The 19,257-nt window shown below is 39.3% G+C and overlaps 1 protein-coding gene across 1 annotated transcript in view; it reads left to right on the plus strand.

Moving 5' to 3' along the window:
* The first annotated feature begins 227 nt into the window (after positions 1-227).
* LOC134287896 (uncharacterized) overlaps positions 228-19,257 on the plus strand; it is a 45,992-nt gene continuing 26,962 nt past the window's right edge. The window contains exon 1 of the mRNA XM_062851081.1: positions 228-385. The gene's annotated coding sequence lies outside the window, so the exon portion shown is untranslated. The remainder of the gene's footprint in view (positions 386-19,257) is intronic.

A 19,257-nucleotide genomic window follows, 5' to 3' on the forward strand; every position in this document is an offset into this window, starting at 1 on the left:
TATTAGTCTTAGTCAGCGTTCGTCGTCGCCGTTCGTTTCGTTTAGCCGTGATCGTGATCGTTTGGATGTGTGTAAGAACTGTCGTCCATCTCCCTACGCGCGCCATACTAAGGAGGACCCACCGTGTACCGCTGCCCGTCCGCCATCCGTCCGGGAGCCGTCGATCACCCGCGCACCGATCGTGCTTTGCATGTATTGCCGGACCTGTGCATGCTGAGCACGGCACTTCGCTATAAAATCCCAACACCCCGATGAGTTCACTTTTGTTTTCATTCGAGTGTCTGTCTATCTAGATAAGGGAAAGAGCGCCTCCGGAGCTCTGAGAAAAGTTGATCTTTTTTTTCTGTGGTTCAGCTCTTAGTAGCTTAAGAAGTGTGAACGCAAGGTAAGAAAATGGCAACATGTTGCGCACCCTCGAGAAAACCGTGGAAGGGACGCATTAAGGATTTGTGATGGCAAAAGTGTGATAAATCTGGCGAATGAGCTGACTGTGCTTAAAGAAGTGATACCAATGGACTGTTCTGTTGAAAACCCCCCAAAAGGACTCGTGAAGACAGTGATTTTTTTCTCAAGTGATACCGATTGAACGTTCCAATCTGCGCACATGGGGAGTAGGCGCGCATGTGGATTATCGCTCCAGCAACCTTCACATATTAAAATACGTTATTTTTTGTGAATAATAATAAGAATACGGCATCCACCGAGCACCGGTTATCTGGGTTTGGGAGAAGTGACCAATTTGGCCCAGAGCGACAATCATTATGCAACACAACGAGACTCGTGGATTATTCAACAAATCAGCACAATCGATCCACATGAGTTGGGAAAGGAGCGCAGCGCAGTTGGGACCACAGGCGCAAAAACTAGTCCTATCAACAATACGCGGTGGCCTCCTTCCATGCGTGACGCATATGAAATGCGCAAACAGTGATCATTTGTATTCTAGAGATTTTTGCAGTACGGGAGGCATGGGAAAATTGCACAATTGAAGCGGCATTCTGATGAGTGAACAGTGGCCACTGAACACACTTTGAAACATACGTACAGTGTTCTGGTAGAATCGACGACAGTGAATACGGCAAGAAGATTTGCTGGCAGTGTAACAAGTTGTTCTTGGGAAAGACTAGTGTGCAAAATGGACGTTAACGTAACTTTAAAGTGCAAAAGAAACATAGAATAAACGAATATTTTTACAAAGCATTTCACTAGAATATTATGTCTATGAAAACATGCGAACATAATGATGGAACAAATTAAGGAAATTACGTTTCAGCCCACAATTTCAATTTTATTTTTAATATTTGGGTGATTGAATGCTAGCGGTACGGCTATAACCTTCCTGACGAAGACCAAAACCACGGATTGAAACGTTGGTAGCCCGTTAAGTAATCCCGCTTAAAATCTGTTGTGATCTTAAAAAGCCTAGAACAGAAGGAACATTTCTGGTGTTCGATTTGAATAGGTCGAATGTTTGCTGTGATTCCTATGTTCATACGACCTATTCAAATCGAACGCCAGATTTATCAAAAGTCTGATCATTTTCCAAATATTTAAAATTTACACAGCCTTTACTATGACAAGAAAAATGTACGCTTGGTACTAGAAACAAACGAAAAAAAAATACGAAGAATTTATTACGACGACGAATCAGACTTTCGACAACCACAGAGAATGGATGAAAAAGTTATTGACTCAGAATGTATTATCAAGCAAGGCAACGCTGCCAATAATGTGCAAGAATGACTATGATAATAAAATTTTGATATTTTGTCGAGTAGTTATGGCTTAACATCTATTTCCATAAACGTCGGATTTTTTTTTTTTTTTTTTTATTCCTGTTCGGGTTTGTCACTGCGACCAGTTTTTAGATCTATTGTGACATTACCCGTATCCTTAGTGTAGTGCATGTCGCATTACTCAATTGCCATTGAGGGGCAATAAAGTATCGATTTTGATACAGTTTTTGTTTTGTTTTCATAGAAAACAAAACAAGAGTACTGATATTGGCCATGCATCGGAAACCAACATCACCCTTGTTTTACTGCTAAATTCTCCCCAGTAGGAAGTTTAGGACCCGGGTTTTAACATTAGCAGCAATATCATTCCAATAATGGAACATGTGCTCAGTAATAAGGATTCTAGTATGTTCCTTACGTACTAGCACTTTCCAGTCTTCGAAGAGTTAGTACATACATGGATCCCTAACCCAATTTGATTTCCTTTGCATTGAGTTTAGCCTCAGATGGTGAGGTTTTCAACTATATGCAAAGTAAAGTTGGTAAACTCAGTTTTATTCAAAAACTGGAAGTCACCAAAACACCAGCAGAAAGGACTAAATACTAAAATTCCTTGAATTACTAGAACACATGTTCCAAAATTGAAAAATAGGACGACACTAGATTTCGGTTTGGTAGATCTATCACCGCAACGCAACCCAAAAAGGCGATCTACCCACGTTACGGGCTCCGTTAAAGATCGAGCATCTTTTAAACCCCCTCAACCATTCATCCCTCAGCACGGGTCGCCTGACACCTTGGATTGGGGTTACCTGTTTGGTGGACTTTTACCCCCGGAACAGGTGGTCCGTAGTGCTATTCTAAGCCGGCAGCTACACGGGCATCGGATAGTGTTGCGTTCCTTAAAAGTTCGATTTCTCTTGAAGTTATTGTTAATATAAACCGTCTTCTGATTAATTTTTCTGGCGAAAATGTGGCTTAGAAAACCTAGATGGGGTATGGCATATGCTAAAATACCGTCAAGGTACCATTCACCGTGGATCTAAGAGGATTCGGGGAAATAAGGGCTGGCATTTGACACCAGTCTTATAAACATTGTTGGTGCCACTTTAGGTTAAAATTAAAGCAATACCCAAAAAATTCAAAAAAAAATTCACAAAATTTGGTGATACAGTAGAATTAGTAGAGGATAGTAAGGTCGCCTGATTCCGTGGTAGGTCACCATTCACCGTGGTAGGGTATATGTACCATTCCTTGGCCTAATTTGCAAACCGCCTTGACAATTTTGACCATAACTCATGAATTAATAGCAATACAAATATTATGTTGACCCTATTACACACTCTAGGCAATGCATGTTTCACCAATTGGAAGTAAACTTACGTAAATATTCAAGAATTTACTTAATTAAGCTGAAAAGGTTCGATGCGATGGTATGTAACGTTGGTCTATGGTACAAAAATTAGCCTATTAGTGGATACAACGTTGGCCTATTGCTTTCCATGCACTAGAAACACTAATTATCTATTTTTTTCAATATTTCTGCTAAAGCATTATCTCTGCTTGTTCACCAATCTTGCTTTTAAATTATATTTTCTTAGCCAAATTTTCAAAAAACTATAAATAAATCACTTTAACTAAAGTTCTTTCTTAATTTAGTAACGAAAACAACGCAAACCTATTTTTGTGTTATATTTTTACAGTCACCGCACACAAAATCTTTCTTCCTGTTCGTTCTTTCTGGTTCTTCGCAAGAAATGTTGTTGACGTCTTTTTATCGCTGTTTTTGTCGTCACTTTACTGATGGGCCAAGATTTGGGTACATAGTGAAAACAATGTCCTCAATATTCGGCCCACATTCAATTTGTAAAATAGTTATTATTCGTTGAAAACAAATACACAAGTTCAAAATAGCGTCTTTGACCGTCGCATCAAATGTTCAGTTATTGAAAAGTCAATTAGAAATGTTCCAGAATCATGCCATTTATGATCATGTGTATAGACTACCCACTAAGCCGAAGAATCATGGCGTCTACAAAAGCTAAACAAAGTGACATTTTTATTCAATTTTAATGCTCCAAAGTGCTAAAATTGAAACGATATGTTACAGTTGTTTGGCGCATAGCTTTTCCGATATCCAGTTATGCGTGTTTGTTTGAGTTTTTGGTTTACATTGAGATAGGCCGAACGAGGGGACTATGCCAACGAAGCATCCAGATACCCTAGTAGGGACCCATTCATCGTGTATGAGAAATTTTATTCTATTTTGTTTAAAAATGTTCAAAACAACCTAGCCAAGGGAATTTTCTTCGTTTAGATTCATTTCAAGTAATAACTTGCAAGATTTTATTAGAAAAACGAATGTTCAAATTTTCATTTTTTTTTTCTAGATATATGGGACAATATGGGGCACGGTGAATGGAGACCATTGATTTTTAGGGTACCCATTTACCGTGCCTTTTTGTTTCAACTACTTACTTTTTGTTAAACTTACTTCGGTAATGCAAAATACATACCTGATATGTGAATTTATTTGCTTCTTAGTGGAATAAAAACGTTACTACATTTAGTTTATCGCTTAAATCACCTTAGCGCAGTTTTCGTTTTTTCACTATGAATGCAGTGAACGAGCAGAAACCCGCTTCATGTAAACACACTTTAGTGTCAAAATGATACTTTTAAATGTTTCTAATGAGCGTTTTGACTTGGTAACAATACATTAGTGTTGTATTAATGAATTTGAAGGGAAATTGTCATATCATTCAATCGTAATATGGAAATAATGAAAGAACATTCGAAGGCACACGGTGAATGGCGCCTTGACGGTATACAAAAGATAACATGGGAACGTAAATGAACCCAAAGAGTGGATAGACGAGTGCACCGCCCGCTGGAAAGTTCACTCGGGCTGCGAATTTTGACACCACAGCGGGGTCGACTCTCAACAACTTCTACCCAGCTAAATATTTGTTTAATTTATTGCACCTAGTTTTTGCGATGAAATTGCAAAAATATGATCTTGTACATTAACTATATATGCATCACTTTGAATGGAAATTTATGTAGGAAATCAAAGAAAAAAATATCAGCGCATTTTGGTAATGCATCTCTGAGTAGAAGTTGTTGAGAGTCGACCCCGCTGTGCTGTCAAAAATTTTCAGGCTCAGTGAACTCAATGTTCATCGGTGCACTCGTCTATTGGAGTAAGTATTCATGTATTTCGTATGAATGTATCCCATGCCATGTAAGTGTACCACATACGCAATCATAAATTCGTGTTCATGTTCTGAAAACATAAATAATCAGTGTTGCACTGATCTACAAACTCGAAAACAAAGTTTATTAGGTACGAAGGTTGACCTTGAAGTTTAAGGTCACATAAATTAAAAGCAATTTTCTAGGAGTCTACATAACTATTTATGCATTTAAGATCTATGAGATTAAATTCATCCTAATTATTGCACGTTTCACCGTAGATTATAGCGCAAAAATGTGCAAAATAGCTCATCAATGTTTGTCAGTGCATAATATCATGTTCGCGTCTTCTACAAGAAGCGGAAATCATCCAAGGACTAACCGCGCAGAACATACCGAAGCGATTAAATGCAACAGAGCACATCTATTAGCGTTTTCGCACTGCTTTGCGTGATAATTTTTCTTGCAATGGATAATATTTGAAAAAATAAAAATAAAATTAAATGTTTTTACAAACAAAATAAAGATCTCAGTTGAAAAAAAAACCTTTTTCAGAAGATATAAAACCAATCTTCTCAAAACTGAACAGAAAGAGCACTTTAAATATTGGGGAGTTTATGTTTCAATTACAATGAACAATTAAAAAAGGAAGACATATGAAATTGGTATTTTATAAAGTATGAAACTCACCTTGAAATTAACAAATTTTTAATGGAAATGAAATAATTGGTTTTCTATCATTAAATTTCATATTTCTAAGAATATCTCTGAAGATAGTAAAATTTGAGGTAAAGATTCAAGATAGTAAAATTTGAGGTAAACTAAACCTCAAAGCTACCTAGAAGAAGAATAAGCAGATCGAGCAAGGTAAAAAATTAGCTTTATTTACTAATAAACAAAGGTCATTTATGTGAATCCGTTTTTTACACATTTTTCGTGCAATTCTTATGCCGTTGTTCCATACAATAGGCGTCCCTCCGCCTTTTGCCGATTTTAGGAAAAAAAACCTCCCTTTCCACTTTTCCCGTGCACGGGTCTGGCTGGGAGTGACGCAGCTAAGAAAATTTATGTCGCTCCATTTTCCTTTTTGCTCAAGGGATGGGGCACAGGCATGAAAACCATGTGTCCTGGCTAACAAGCCTAGACTTAAGCGCCATTGATCGCTCTCTGAAACGAAAAGAAACACTATTTGACCTACCTCAATTAACATGCCTAAGGCGTGTTCTTCACTACGAGGATGTGAAGATATAGTATATCTATTTATGAAGAGGCCTGCAACTTACCGACGCCCTCGGTAATAGGAAGGATGTAAGATTTTGGATAGGGAATGGTGTGCGATTCTGTATAATTGAGTGATGCGACTGGATTACCACCTTAATAGCTTCAGAGCTTTTTGATGAGTGAGGAAAAAAAACAACGCACCTCCACACTAAATATCCAAATTTAATGTAAGAGAGACGACATGGCAATGATTTTATTACTCTTTTCCGACTATACCTGTCAGCCAGTATGTCTGAGATAGGCGTAAAAATTTGAAGGCAAAGTGCGTTTAATTGACAAATGGAGAGATAAATTTGTGAAAAAAAAAATCCCGGTATTTTGGGGGGATTTGAACCCCCGACTCCGTATCGCTAGTCCGGCGCTTTAACCAACTAAGCCACAGAACAAGGTACGATTCTGCGGAATAGAAAGTCAAACTGGATTCGAAGCACTACTACAACCGGAAACCGGATAAAAAAGATGGCATGTAACTGCATAACATGCCTCCAAAACTCTTTACTTTTAGCATTCGTAGAGCATTAAACCAGCATTTTGATAGCTCCCAAGCGAAAACGCTTCGAGCAGTGGAATTGCTAATTAATTGCCAAAAGTTTTCGAGTTGCACAGCTTTGGCTTACTCATGGCAGCTATACAGTCGAATTTCTTGTGGAGATCAGCAAGCAGTTGAATGCTTGTAATTGGCTGTTGTACGGCTTATTCAAATGTTTAGTAATTATCTGGACAATGACGACGACAGCTGATTATTTAATGTGAATTAGCCGTATATGCACCTTAAATGCAAATTTAATGAAGGTTTTTTTTTACCAAGCAGTGCGGTCCCGGTAAAGTAGTCTGCTGAAACCCATCAATCACCAAGAAAAGCAAAATTAGAGTAAACGGATTGATTCAACGGCAACGACTCAGGCGACAAATTAAGGACAACGATTGGAAAGTCGAATCTTGGAAAGTGAGAACTTTGAATGGATCCGCACGTGTTGGGCTCCTGACTCGTGAACTACAGAATGTTGGTGTTAATATGGCCGATATCCAGGAAACACACTGGCCCAAAACTAGAGAAGGCGAATTTCGATCGATGGATCCCATCACCAACACTTCATTGAAGTACCAAATCTACTACAGCGCGGCGATAAGGTAGAACGTGGAGTTGGCTTCATAGTGATAGGAAAACAGATGAAGCTAGTTATTTGGTGGAGGATGAGGGGCAAATTCTTCAACTACTACCTGATCAGCATCTATGCACCAACGATCGTTAAACCCAATGACATGAAGAAGGGTGAGTTCCATGAGAGCCTTGATTATGCCTACGGAGAGTGCCTAAAACAAGATGTCAAAATAGTCATCGGAGATGCAAACGCGCAGATCGACAGAGAAAGTTTCTTTCGACCTGTCATTGGAACGGAAAGCCTCCATTCCGTTACCAACGATAATGGTCTGCGCCTTGAGACATTCGCTGCTGCTAGAGGGATGGCAATAAACAATGTCTACTTCGCACGAAAGAATATCCGACAACACACCAAGCTACATTCGAGTGGCCACGTTTGCTTCCATATGGACCACGTGCTGGTCGATGGGCGACATTTTTCGGACGTCATAGATGTGAGGTCCTACAGAGGCGATTATCAGCTTCACGAGTTCTAGAAACAAAAGAACAATACGTTTCAATATCCAACTGTTGTCAGCCGAAGGGATTACAGCACAGTACCGTCAGAAGCTAGACGAGAGGATAGGAGAGACTTACAGATCCGGAGACGTCAACAGTTTATGGAGGTTTATCCATGAAGCAGTGGCATTCAAGGGGACGGTGCGCTTCGAAGATCTGTTAAATGATAGCAGTACCCAGGAACAGGATTAACATAATGGATGACGGTCAAGCAAGGTAACCACCAACACTAGATGAGAACACTAGTCTGCGCTTAAGGAGCAGAAAAACAGTAAGGCTGCTGGGAAGGATGAGATCCTGGTCGAACTTCTTAAACACGGAAACGAGCAGCTACATCAGGTTGGATGACCTCATATGAGCTGCGATCAGAGTGTGTCAATTACAGAGGAATTACCTTTTTTTAAATTCGGCGCATAAGTTACTGTCGCGTTTCCTGTTCAATCGACTAAGACCTCATGAGGAGTCGTTCGTCAGTGAAGGCCAGGCAGGTTTTCGTAAGAGCCAATCAACGACAGATCAAGTCTGACATGCGGATGATCCTAGATAAATTTCGAGAATATAACTTGCAGACTCATCACCTGTTCATTGATTGTAAAGCAGCATACGATTTAGTGAAAAGAAATGAGCTATGGCAGATAATGCCAGAATAGGGTTTTCCGACGAAACTAATTAAGCTGATACGCACAAAGCTGGATGGATCATAATCAAGTATTCGGATCGCAGACGAAGTGCCTACCTTGTTTGTGACCCTGGAGCGATTGAAGCAGGGTCATACTCTTCCAAATTTACTCATTACAAATTCCAAAATTACATTCAAAAAAGCGATTCGGAGGTCTGATGTACAGAGGAATGACACTATCGCACATACTCCCTGGCTTTGCGGACGATATTGATCTGATCGTCATCGATCGTATTCGTAGGGCAGTGGAGGAAGCTTATGCTCCCCTGAAAAGAGAGACCGCGATGGTAAGCTTGACAATTAACTTTACCTAGACGAAGTACATGATAGCGATTAGAGATAGAGGCAGGCCTCTGGTGTAAGTACTGAGGTAGTGATTGATGGGGATGTGTTTGAAGCAGTTGAAGAATTTGTTTATCTTGGAACACTTCACGACCAACAAATGAAATGGCCACATCAACATTTTGTAAACAAACATGTTTCTGTCGACTTGTGGTCTTTTGAACTCCACTCAGACACCTCACCACCACTAACAGAAAGCGCAAACATCAAGCTTTCTGTTAGTGGTGGTGAGATGCGTGGGTGGATACCAGAAGGCCCGTGCGGATTGCGTAACTAATTGAGGGCTCGTAACTTGCAAACGCAAACAAAATTCGCTCTAAAGAAGACGCTGATTCTTCCGGTTTCTATCTGCGATCACAAGGCGTGAACGTTAGAGGAAGTCGAACGAAAAACATTTGGAGTTTTGGAGCGCAAGAGTCTTACGCAGTGATCATGTTTTGGAAGGAGCTGCTACAGTGCTGTACGCTGCCTGAAAGGCTGAAAAAGAAACAGAAATTGTATTATTCGGATATCATGTGTACTTATCACATACATAAGAAAAGAATGCTTAACAGAAAGTCCACATTCTCAACGTCACAAATCCGTTGAGCAATTCGATGTTCGGCGGTGCGGTTTTTCAGTCATATTTTAGAAGGCGGATCAATAAAATCCCAGGGCCCATATAGCCGAGGCGGTAAACGTACGGATATTCAGCATGACCATGCTGAGGGTGACGGGTTCGATTCCCGGTCGGTCCAGGATCTTTTCGTAAAGGAAATTTCCTTGACTTCCTTGGGCATAGAGTATCTTCGTGCCTGCCACACGATATACACATGTAAAATGGTCATTGGCAGAGGAAGCTCTCAGTTAAAAACTGTGGAAGTGCTCATAAGAACACTAAGCTGAGAAGCAGGCTTTGTCCCAGTGCGGACGTTACGCCAAGAAGAGGAGAGGAGAGGATGTTTTTACACGTCATGATGCAGAATAACATGTTTAGCAATAATCGTTTTTTGTTAAATTTGTGGCTAAACTTAAATGATGAAACTACTAGTTAATCATTCTGAAGAAATTTCTCCTTCGTAATGTTTCACACAAGTAACTAACCATAAATTTTCTTAAATGTGGTTAGCTGTAGGTATTACCTAGTTGATGCAACGAAAAAAGCGGGCTGTCATTGCTCTTTTTATTCAAAAATTCAATATTTTCGACCCTATGTCAAAACATTAAGAATGGGGGTTAGGTTGTCCCAAAATTGCACAAGGTCAAAAAGCTTGGGGGCTCACCCTGCAAATGATAGCTAAGGGTGTTAGAAACAAACTTTTGTATGACGGCAACTTTCAGAAATGACGTTTAGAGGTCGCCCCGGCGAGAATTTTGAAAAATGGCCATTTTTCGTAATAAATTTCATACAAATATTTTTTACCGTACAAAAGTTGGCAATACCCACTATTTTTATATTTTTTACAGCTTGATATGGATCCAAACTTCTTGGGAAAAATAATTAACGACATGTTTTGCCAGTAACTTTTTGATACTAAATTTTTGAATTTACTAAAATTTGTCATTTTTTGATATACTGTGCATTTTACCCATCATAAAAAGTATCAGAACCTAATGCTAATTTAAAACAATTTCCATAAAAAGATAGGAATTTTTATGAGGAAAAACTTTGCCGAAGACAACATTGCGTTTTTTCTATCCGTTTTAGAGTTATTCACGATTTACTATTTGGTGAAATTTGAATTTTTAGGTATTTTTTCTAAAAATGTCACATAAGAACTTCTTAAAAACACATACTAAGTAAAAAATCACGTATGCAAACGAAATTCGCTCTATGTAAGACGCTGATTGTTCCGGTTTCTATCTACGATCACAAGGTGTGGACGTCAAAGAAAGTAGAATGAGAAGCTTTCGGAGTTTTTAAGCACAAGATGCAATGATCATGTTTTGGGAGAAGCTGCTACTGTGCTACCTGCGGCCCGAAAGGCTGAAAAAGAAACTGAAATAGGACAGATCGGTGAAGTACTAGATTTGCAGTAATGAGCTGAATTTTAGTATGGTGAGAAGGTCAATTCTCCATTTCTGCAATGAAATCGTACAAAAACATGGGTATTATGATTCCTCGTCTAATTTTATGCTGTTTGAGCAAAACTTTGGACAACAGTATTGTTGTTTACTCCATTTCTTGCAATATAAACAACATAGTAATCCAAAGTTTTGCTCAAACATCATGAAATTAGGCAAGAAATCATAATACCCACGCTTTTTGTAACATTTTATTTCAGAAACGGAGAATTGGCCTTCTCACCATACAAAAATTCAGCTCATTACTACACATCTAGTACTACAACGAACGTGCCCCATTGTATTATTCGGATATCATGTGTGTATACTTATCACAAAGAATGCTTAACAGAAAGTCCACATTCTCAACACCACAAATCCGTTGAGCAATTCGATGTTCGGTGCGGTTTTTCAGTCATATTTTAGAAGGCGGATCTATAAAATCCACATGATTGATGATGAGTTGTTCACTCTTGTAAAACGATTTACACTCGCGCCGACAGAACGACTCAAAAGGTGAGATGAGATGTACAGATATTGTGTACAGCTCGAGAATGCAATAATTATACCGGTTTCAATACTCAAGAAGAATATGTTAGAATTTAACAAAAATGTGTATTATATTGATGTCCCGACAATAATTCAATTTCAGAATTGAAACATGTAACTGTTTGTATTTTAATGAAATAGCTAATATATTGTTCATAAGTAGAAATCAAGATGGCAAGGCACGAGATCAATTCATGATGCACCCTTCAATGGACTCAAATATTTTTGGCCACAATCACGAGCCGGCGAGCTCCCAGAGATATGGTGGCCTCAATAGAAACCCATAAGTGGAAAATCACGCAGCCCAGTATGAACTGAGACACCTTCTCGGAATTGTTACACGCTCAGCACTTCTCAAATCGGTTATTACGACAGAAAACTGAAACCGAAAGTGATTGTTGCTTTTTCCGAGTCAACAGAGCGACGGCATAGAAAAAGGTGACGACGTAATTTTGTTAAGTCGATGATTTGAAGGGACCCCTATAAGAGAAGTTGCAGCAGCAACAGCACTCTTCCCATAAGCCTTGCTTGGATAAGATTGGAACAGGCTCTCAAGAGCTCCACGCGGATCCATTGCACCAGTTTTTGGCTCTTAGCGCCTTTCAAATTTTCCGTTGCCCCCGCGCTGCCTGAAGTGGTAAACATGTCGGTCTTGTGGTGTGAAAGTGTGTCGTATTTTGAGCAACTGGTATTCACCATTGACGATTAGCCGAACCCCGGCCAAACTAGGTAGATGATCCCATTGATTAAGAAATGCTCTCAAATTATGCAATTTCCCATATTGAAAATCAAAGTAAAATTTCAATTATCCATAAACAATCGAAGATTGAAGAGAGCAATCAAAATAATTTTTCAATCAAACCAACACTTCTTGAAGACACCCATTACTGTGCCGACTCATCGGTAGCCTCGACATCGGCTGAACTTGCCGCGCGCTGCTCAACAAAGCCTCATTTATTGAACGCTGTCGCTCATTGTTCTTAACGAGCTCCCCCTGCCTGGCCCTGTGGTGAATCCCTCTTCACATGCCCATCGCATCGCACCGATGATCGCGCTACCTTCAACCAACCAAGATCATGTCAAAGATCGTGTACGACTCTGAACATCTGAACACAGAATCAGCAGTGATGTGAAGATGCTGCTGCTGTTGCTGATGACGAAGGCGGGTAATTTACCTTCAGAACATTTGCCCGTCGTCATTGTGCCTCTGGGTTTTTAGTAAACCTACGGGGAAACTGGGGGTAAAGTGCGCCTTTGAATTGGAACTACCCACTACATGACATCGATAGCATTATATGTGTAATGTGTATATCGTGTGATAAGCACGAAGATACTCTAATGCCCAAGAAAATCAAGAAAATTTCCGTTACGAAAAGTTCCTGGATCAACCCCGTCCCCGTCATGCTGGATACCCACCTCTTTACAGCTGTGGACCTTGTGGGTATTTCAAGACTGAAATCGAACTATTCATGAAGGGATGGATGCCATACACCCCGATTTCCCTCTTCATAGTGCATCCAATCCAAATCTGCTGAGGAGATGCTATAATGCAGGCGGAAGATGCCACTAAAAACGACACAACCGCGCGGGGCGCACGTACGCCAACTGTCACTCCGGCAGGAACAAAAGCGAATGTGATAATTAATTGCGATGTTGAAAGGTTGAATACACAGCCAAGATCTGGTCTGCCGTAGAGGAAATATATTAAGATCCCGCGGATTCGAAGCTTTGCAAATTTCGTAACATCGCCGATCTCGAGCGATCGTTTCGCGTGGGGCTGACTACGTGTTAGATAATTGCGGTCAGGACGTTCTAGAAAACGGGTTTCTCACCGTTAGCTAGTGGTAAAGTGGCTCCCTCACTTCGCGAGCTGTTGAGTTTAATTGGATCGGCATCTGGCTCGGTTTTGGTGTTCTGAAATTTGGGAACGATATTCTTGGTGGCCGCCTCTGCTCCGCTGCATCAGTGACAGTCTGCCTAAATGTGTTGGCGGATAAGGGAACCTGTTTTCAGTTAGCGACAGAACAGAAATGCCAAAGATGAGCTGGTCAGTTGGGTTATTCTGGTAGATCCGGGATCACGATCGTGAGTAGGTCGTTGCTCACTATGCCGTTTGAGAGGATTTGCAGTAAAATAAAGTTGCAACCTCATCCATAGGATTTTTTTTAAATTATGTGATATCATGAAAAACAGCGTTCTCTGTGATACATATACATATTTGGGCTAGTCTCCGGAGTTTCCGAACAATTATATCTTCATGACTTTTATGATGGAATCCACCGAGAAGCTTTGGTGAGATTTCTCAAGCAATTCCTGCTGATATTTTTTAGAGGATTCTCATCAGCAATTACTAGAAACCCAACTAACATGTGTTGTCAATGTAAACGTCAACAAAAGCGTCCTCAATACGACTTGATGCTAAGTTAGTGTATTATCTGTATTATACATATGGATGGAAGCTTCTATGCAAGCCCTTTACCAATGAATCTGACGAACTCAATCCACATGTATATGCTGTGCGAGCAGCTTCGATGCCACCAAGTCACAGCTCTTTTCTCAGTTCCTATGTAACATCTTGAGAAAGCGCTGTTTCAGCCTTTTCACAGTTGGTAAATAATAGTTATACGGCATCCTCAAAATAATCGATTAAATATAATTCAGGGGGCTGTTATGGTCTTCTTGTTTTCTTATCCCGCATTAAAATTATGCTGCTGTGTTAAAATATAGGTTGTCAGCTTGAGCCCTAGACTTGAGCCACTGTTATACTGGCTACGAATACATTGCATTGTTGGGAGGATAGGGATGCCAATTCCTTGATATAATTAGGTTATGCATACTGTGACGCAATACATGGTGAAAGTACTTGCCGCTACTTTGAATCGAACTCCCGATCTCCATATCCACTGGTAACGATGATGTCCTCGCTGCCACACTGCTATATATATAAATAGCATAGAAAACAGCCCGTTTTGTTTTACTCCAGACAAGGCTTTACAATTGTGCCACAAGAAACCTTACCCAACTGAATTTTGCTTCAAAAGATTCGGAAACGTCAAACACAATCATGTTTACATTGAACAAGCTGTGTGGTTGCACCAACAGGGCCTTCGTACCAGCTTCTAGCAGTAAGAATGTTCTTTAAACAGCTATGAAGCACGCTTTATAAAAGCAACTGTTTTATTGGTTGGGATTCTTATTCAATTTGAACATCTTCCGACAAATCTTAGTTTGATTAAAAGACATGGACACCGTCTTCAGCCAGAGGCTGTACAGACTGAACGAAACTTAGCACTAGACAACGGACACGACTCATATTACGAGCACCAGCGGATACGAGGAAGAAACATTTCTTGCGAAAAGTTTCATCACTCGGAGCGGGAATCGAACCCTCACCCCATGGCATGGTACGTTTATAAGCTTGGTGCCGCTAACCGCACGGCCACGAGGCTCCATCAAGTGTAATAAAAACTTCCCGAATAATTTCACAGCACAGAGATAGATAGCTGTAAAGTATTTGGCCTTAAAAGCGCTGCTGGTTTGTGGATTTGTCAGTATTACGAAATGTACTGTATTGTAGCAGTTGTTTTGTTAGTGGGGACTCGTATTCGATTCGGTCAAGTTGTCACATCTTCCGAGAAATCTCCCGGCGTTGGAATAGAGTGCAGTAAAAACAGCCCCAATGACAAGTGATTGATTTCAGAAAACCGAGTTTGGTAGTTGTATGGTGCATGCTTTGAAGCCGTGTCTTGGCTAATAGTTTACATTTGACTAGCTTTCCTTTTATTCAGCATTGACTGCTCCAATTCAATTTTTGCACAACAGAAAGCTTGAGACTGAAGTGATTTCCGAAGAAATCCTTTAAAGAATTCCCTCAGGAATTTCTCCTGGGAAGGACCACTTGAAGTTCCTCTAGGATTCCTCATTTGATTTGTCCAGGGATTTCTCCAAGAATTTCTTCATGAATTCTTTCAAGGATTTTCCCAAGAATTGTCGTAATAGTTCCTTCTGTGATTTTTTTAGATATTAATTTCTCTTGAGATTCCTCCATAAATTTCTGCAAGGATTCATCAAAGAACTATTCTAGCATCGCCACTGCCATTTTTGCTGAGATTTCTCCATCAATTATTGCTGAAATTTATTCGTAGTTTTCATAAGAAATGGAGGATTTTTGCTAGGAATCCTCTTGAGATTATTATACTGCTGCTGGGATTCCTCTAGACATTTCTGGCAGGAATCCTCCATGATTTTTGCTGGGTTTCCCATGCTAAAGCTGCAGAAAATTTAACAGAAATTCAATATTAGTAATTGGATACTTATGCTGAAAATCCTTGAGAAATCTCAATAAGAATTCCAGAAGAAATTCTGGTAGGGTTTCCTAAAGGAATCACAGCAGTAATGACTGCCCAGCCAACACACGATCGTATATCATGGAGAATATGATGCTAAAGTGGAGGCGATATGCGTACACCTTACACGAGGTTAAATGAAACCATGTACGCATATGGCCTCCACTTAAGCATTCTATTCTACATCATATACGACTTCGTGTGGCTAGGTGGGATACAAAGAGCACAATACCTAGAAGAATCCTCGAAAAAAATCTCAAAGAATCAAAAGGAATCTCTTGAGGAACTTCAAGAGGAAATCCTGGAAAAATCCTAGGAGGAATTTTCGGACGAACCCCACCAGGCCAGGGGACTATTATGGTCTTCTTGTTTTCTAGCCCCGCATTAAAACTATTCTGCTGTGTTGAAAGATAGGTTGTCAGTCTGAGCCACAGTTATGTTGGCTTCGAAAACATTGCATTGGTGGGCTAGGGATGCCACTTCCTTGCACCAAGCATCCCTAGAGGAGTTTGTGGAGAAATCTTTTGAGAAATCCTTTCGAAGTTCCTCCAAGAATGCCTGATAAAAATCTGCTAGAAATTCCTGTAATTCTTGCTGTCGTCTCTCAAGCACTTCCAGATGGTATTTTAGCAGTTATTGATCTTAGTATTCGTACAACGGAAATTGCTTGAGGATTCCCAGCACGACTTCTTGGAAGATTCCCACCACGAATGCCTGAAGAAATTCACAGCAGCATTCTAGGAGCAATTTCAATAAAAAACCTCAAAGGAATCTACCCAAGTAACATTTTAAGTTTTGTTCGGCTCTAAAGAGATCTTCATAACCAATTTTATGAAACTTGTAATAAAACTTATTTATACATCAAAACCTCTTTAGATCGTTAATCGTTTAGATGGTTATTTAACCCTAAAAGGGATACCTGGAGTCCATTGGACCCCAGGCGTCTTTCAGAGCTCGTGTTTGATGGAATACACTCAGCGAGGTGACGAAACTGAGGCCATGAAGGTATCCCTTTTAGGGTTAAGAGCATCTTTCGACTAAGTGGACCACTCTCGGAGAGGTTTTGCAAACCATATTAATAGTTGCAATAAAACTGTTTTTAAACCTTGTGGAAAAATTTTCCATACTCGAGAAGAGGTTATGATGATTGTTGTTGTTTTGTTTTCAACAAAAACTATGGCAGCTCAAGATGTAGAGAAGCTTGTTCAATGGTACGTAAAGTTCAGGAGGAGACATCATTCGCAAGTAGAAAGCAAACATTCCAATTTACCGTAAAACAGGGTATCTTTGATAATGCGGGTAACTTTGATAATGCGACAGGCATTGTATAGTTTATCTTATAACTATGATTCCTTCAATCAGTTAAGAAAAAGGCAAACGTAAATCATAACTACACATATGAAAGTCCATCTTAGACTTATTTTCATTAGAACCTGGTTTAAATTAAACTTTTTGGACAAAAAATAAAAATTGTTGATATTTTTGTCATTTGTCAACCCCTTCAAACAATCTGCTGTACGATTTTGTTTAAATTATTTTTTCAATGAATGATCTCTTATTCTCGGTAGATCCATCATAGTAGATTTCAAATCTGGCCTTGAACCTCTTAACGGAGTGTGTTTTTACGAACTGGAATCAATTTTGTAAATTGGGACATAAATCTGCATACACCGATAAACGCCAAAAAGTATGCAATGCCCTAGAAAATTTCGTGTAGTTTATTCTGTTGTGTTTGAAATTTGTTTGAAAAACATTCAGAAACAACCCAAAAAAGTAAAACTTATCATGAATAAGCATGTAATCATATATTGATATATCGTTAAAAATATATTTTTACAAAGATAATGATTTTTGATTGTCAAACTCACTCTGGTTTTCACTCAGTACTCCACAAACTCATTTTTATATGTAGAATTTTGTGTAAAATCCATGTTTTGATATAAAAATTCAATCTGATATTTTTCACAAGGCTTCTCTCATCATGTTCTTACATCTAAAGGTGCCATTAGACTGTTTGTCATCATGACAAATATTTGCCATTGAAGCCCGACATTTATTCAAGGTTGCTATGATTCACGTTGTGTTGGTCATTTGTCGGGCTTGTTTGGCCAAATATTTGTCACGTCTAATAGGCCCTTAAGCTTTCAATCTATGATTATTTTTAAAAATATGATGTGTTTTCAGGGCATTATCAAAGTTACCCCAAAATGAAAATGTGATTCTTGCTCATATGAAAAATCAAAAGTCACCAAAAATATTTAAAATTATCGAAGCTTTCAATTGCAATCCATAACGGACAGACCAATACTTGTTTTAAAAATACGAAACTAGGAAAAATTCTGTTACATGGAAAAAATATTAAGGAAATTGGCTGAAAAACTATCAAAGTTACCCCGTTTTACGATAATATTTTAGTAGTTATTGTGTTGCTAGGCTTATACGCATTCAATTTTACCGTGAATATTGGTGTTGCAGAAACATAAAATAATGCGCTTCAAAAACTGATGATTTGTTAAATTAGAAAAACTATCTAGAATTACAAGCAAACACAGCTGAGAGAGTTTATTTATGTGAGCATGTTATGAAAATTACGACAAACTATCAATTCTTTGCTAATTTGAGCAAAATTAACAATTTTCATTCACGTTATCTAATACTTTAATATGGCGACGATCATATTTAGCAAAAATAAAGCGAAAACAAGTTTACTTTTATGATGACCGCAATAAACCTAGCAGTGCCATATTTTCTGCTTTTCCACCAATAGATTTCGTTACCAACCTTCACGTACCCGACCCCCGACAACTCATTTTCATTTTCGTTTTCATTTTCGTTAGTTTTAATCCGATTTTTTTGAAGTCGTCCTCAATCGATCATAAATTGGTGCAAGTTTATTATACTCAAGTGACCATAGAACCTGTTCCAGGTCTTCTGGAGCGGCCATATCAGGTAATACATACTTCAGTCAATTATTTGTGCCACATTCTCTCGAAATCATGAAGATAGATTCGTCGCACGGCATGTTTTGCGAGCATACCAGAAATGTCCCCGATGACACCCCCGTGGAACCTGTGCTAGATGGTGCGGGGTGGTCATATTAGTTGATTGAGACTTCAGTCTATCGTTTGTGACACAGTCTTTCGAAATCATGAAGATTGATATGTCGCACAGCATGTTTAGGTTGAAAACCAGAAGTGTCCCCAATGAGGCCCCGCGGAACCTGTCACGGTAATCCGGATGGGTCAATTTATTCAAATATGGTTACCACAGTTGTGTTTCACTGTTCGCAACAAAAATTTCGCTGAAAATCGATGGTTCAAACACAATAACACAAGAAATAATTACTTTTAGCACGTTTTGGCAACCCCCTGACCCCAGCACAATCCGGAATTTCCCCGGAATGGTTCCTGATATTATGTTTCCAGT

This window comes from Aedes albopictus, chromosome 2, assembly GCF_035046485.1.
Source record: "Aedes albopictus strain Foshan chromosome 2, AalbF5, whole genome shotgun sequence".
Classification (NCBI taxonomy): domain Eukaryota; kingdom Metazoa; phylum Arthropoda; class Insecta; order Diptera; family Culicidae; genus Aedes; species Aedes albopictus.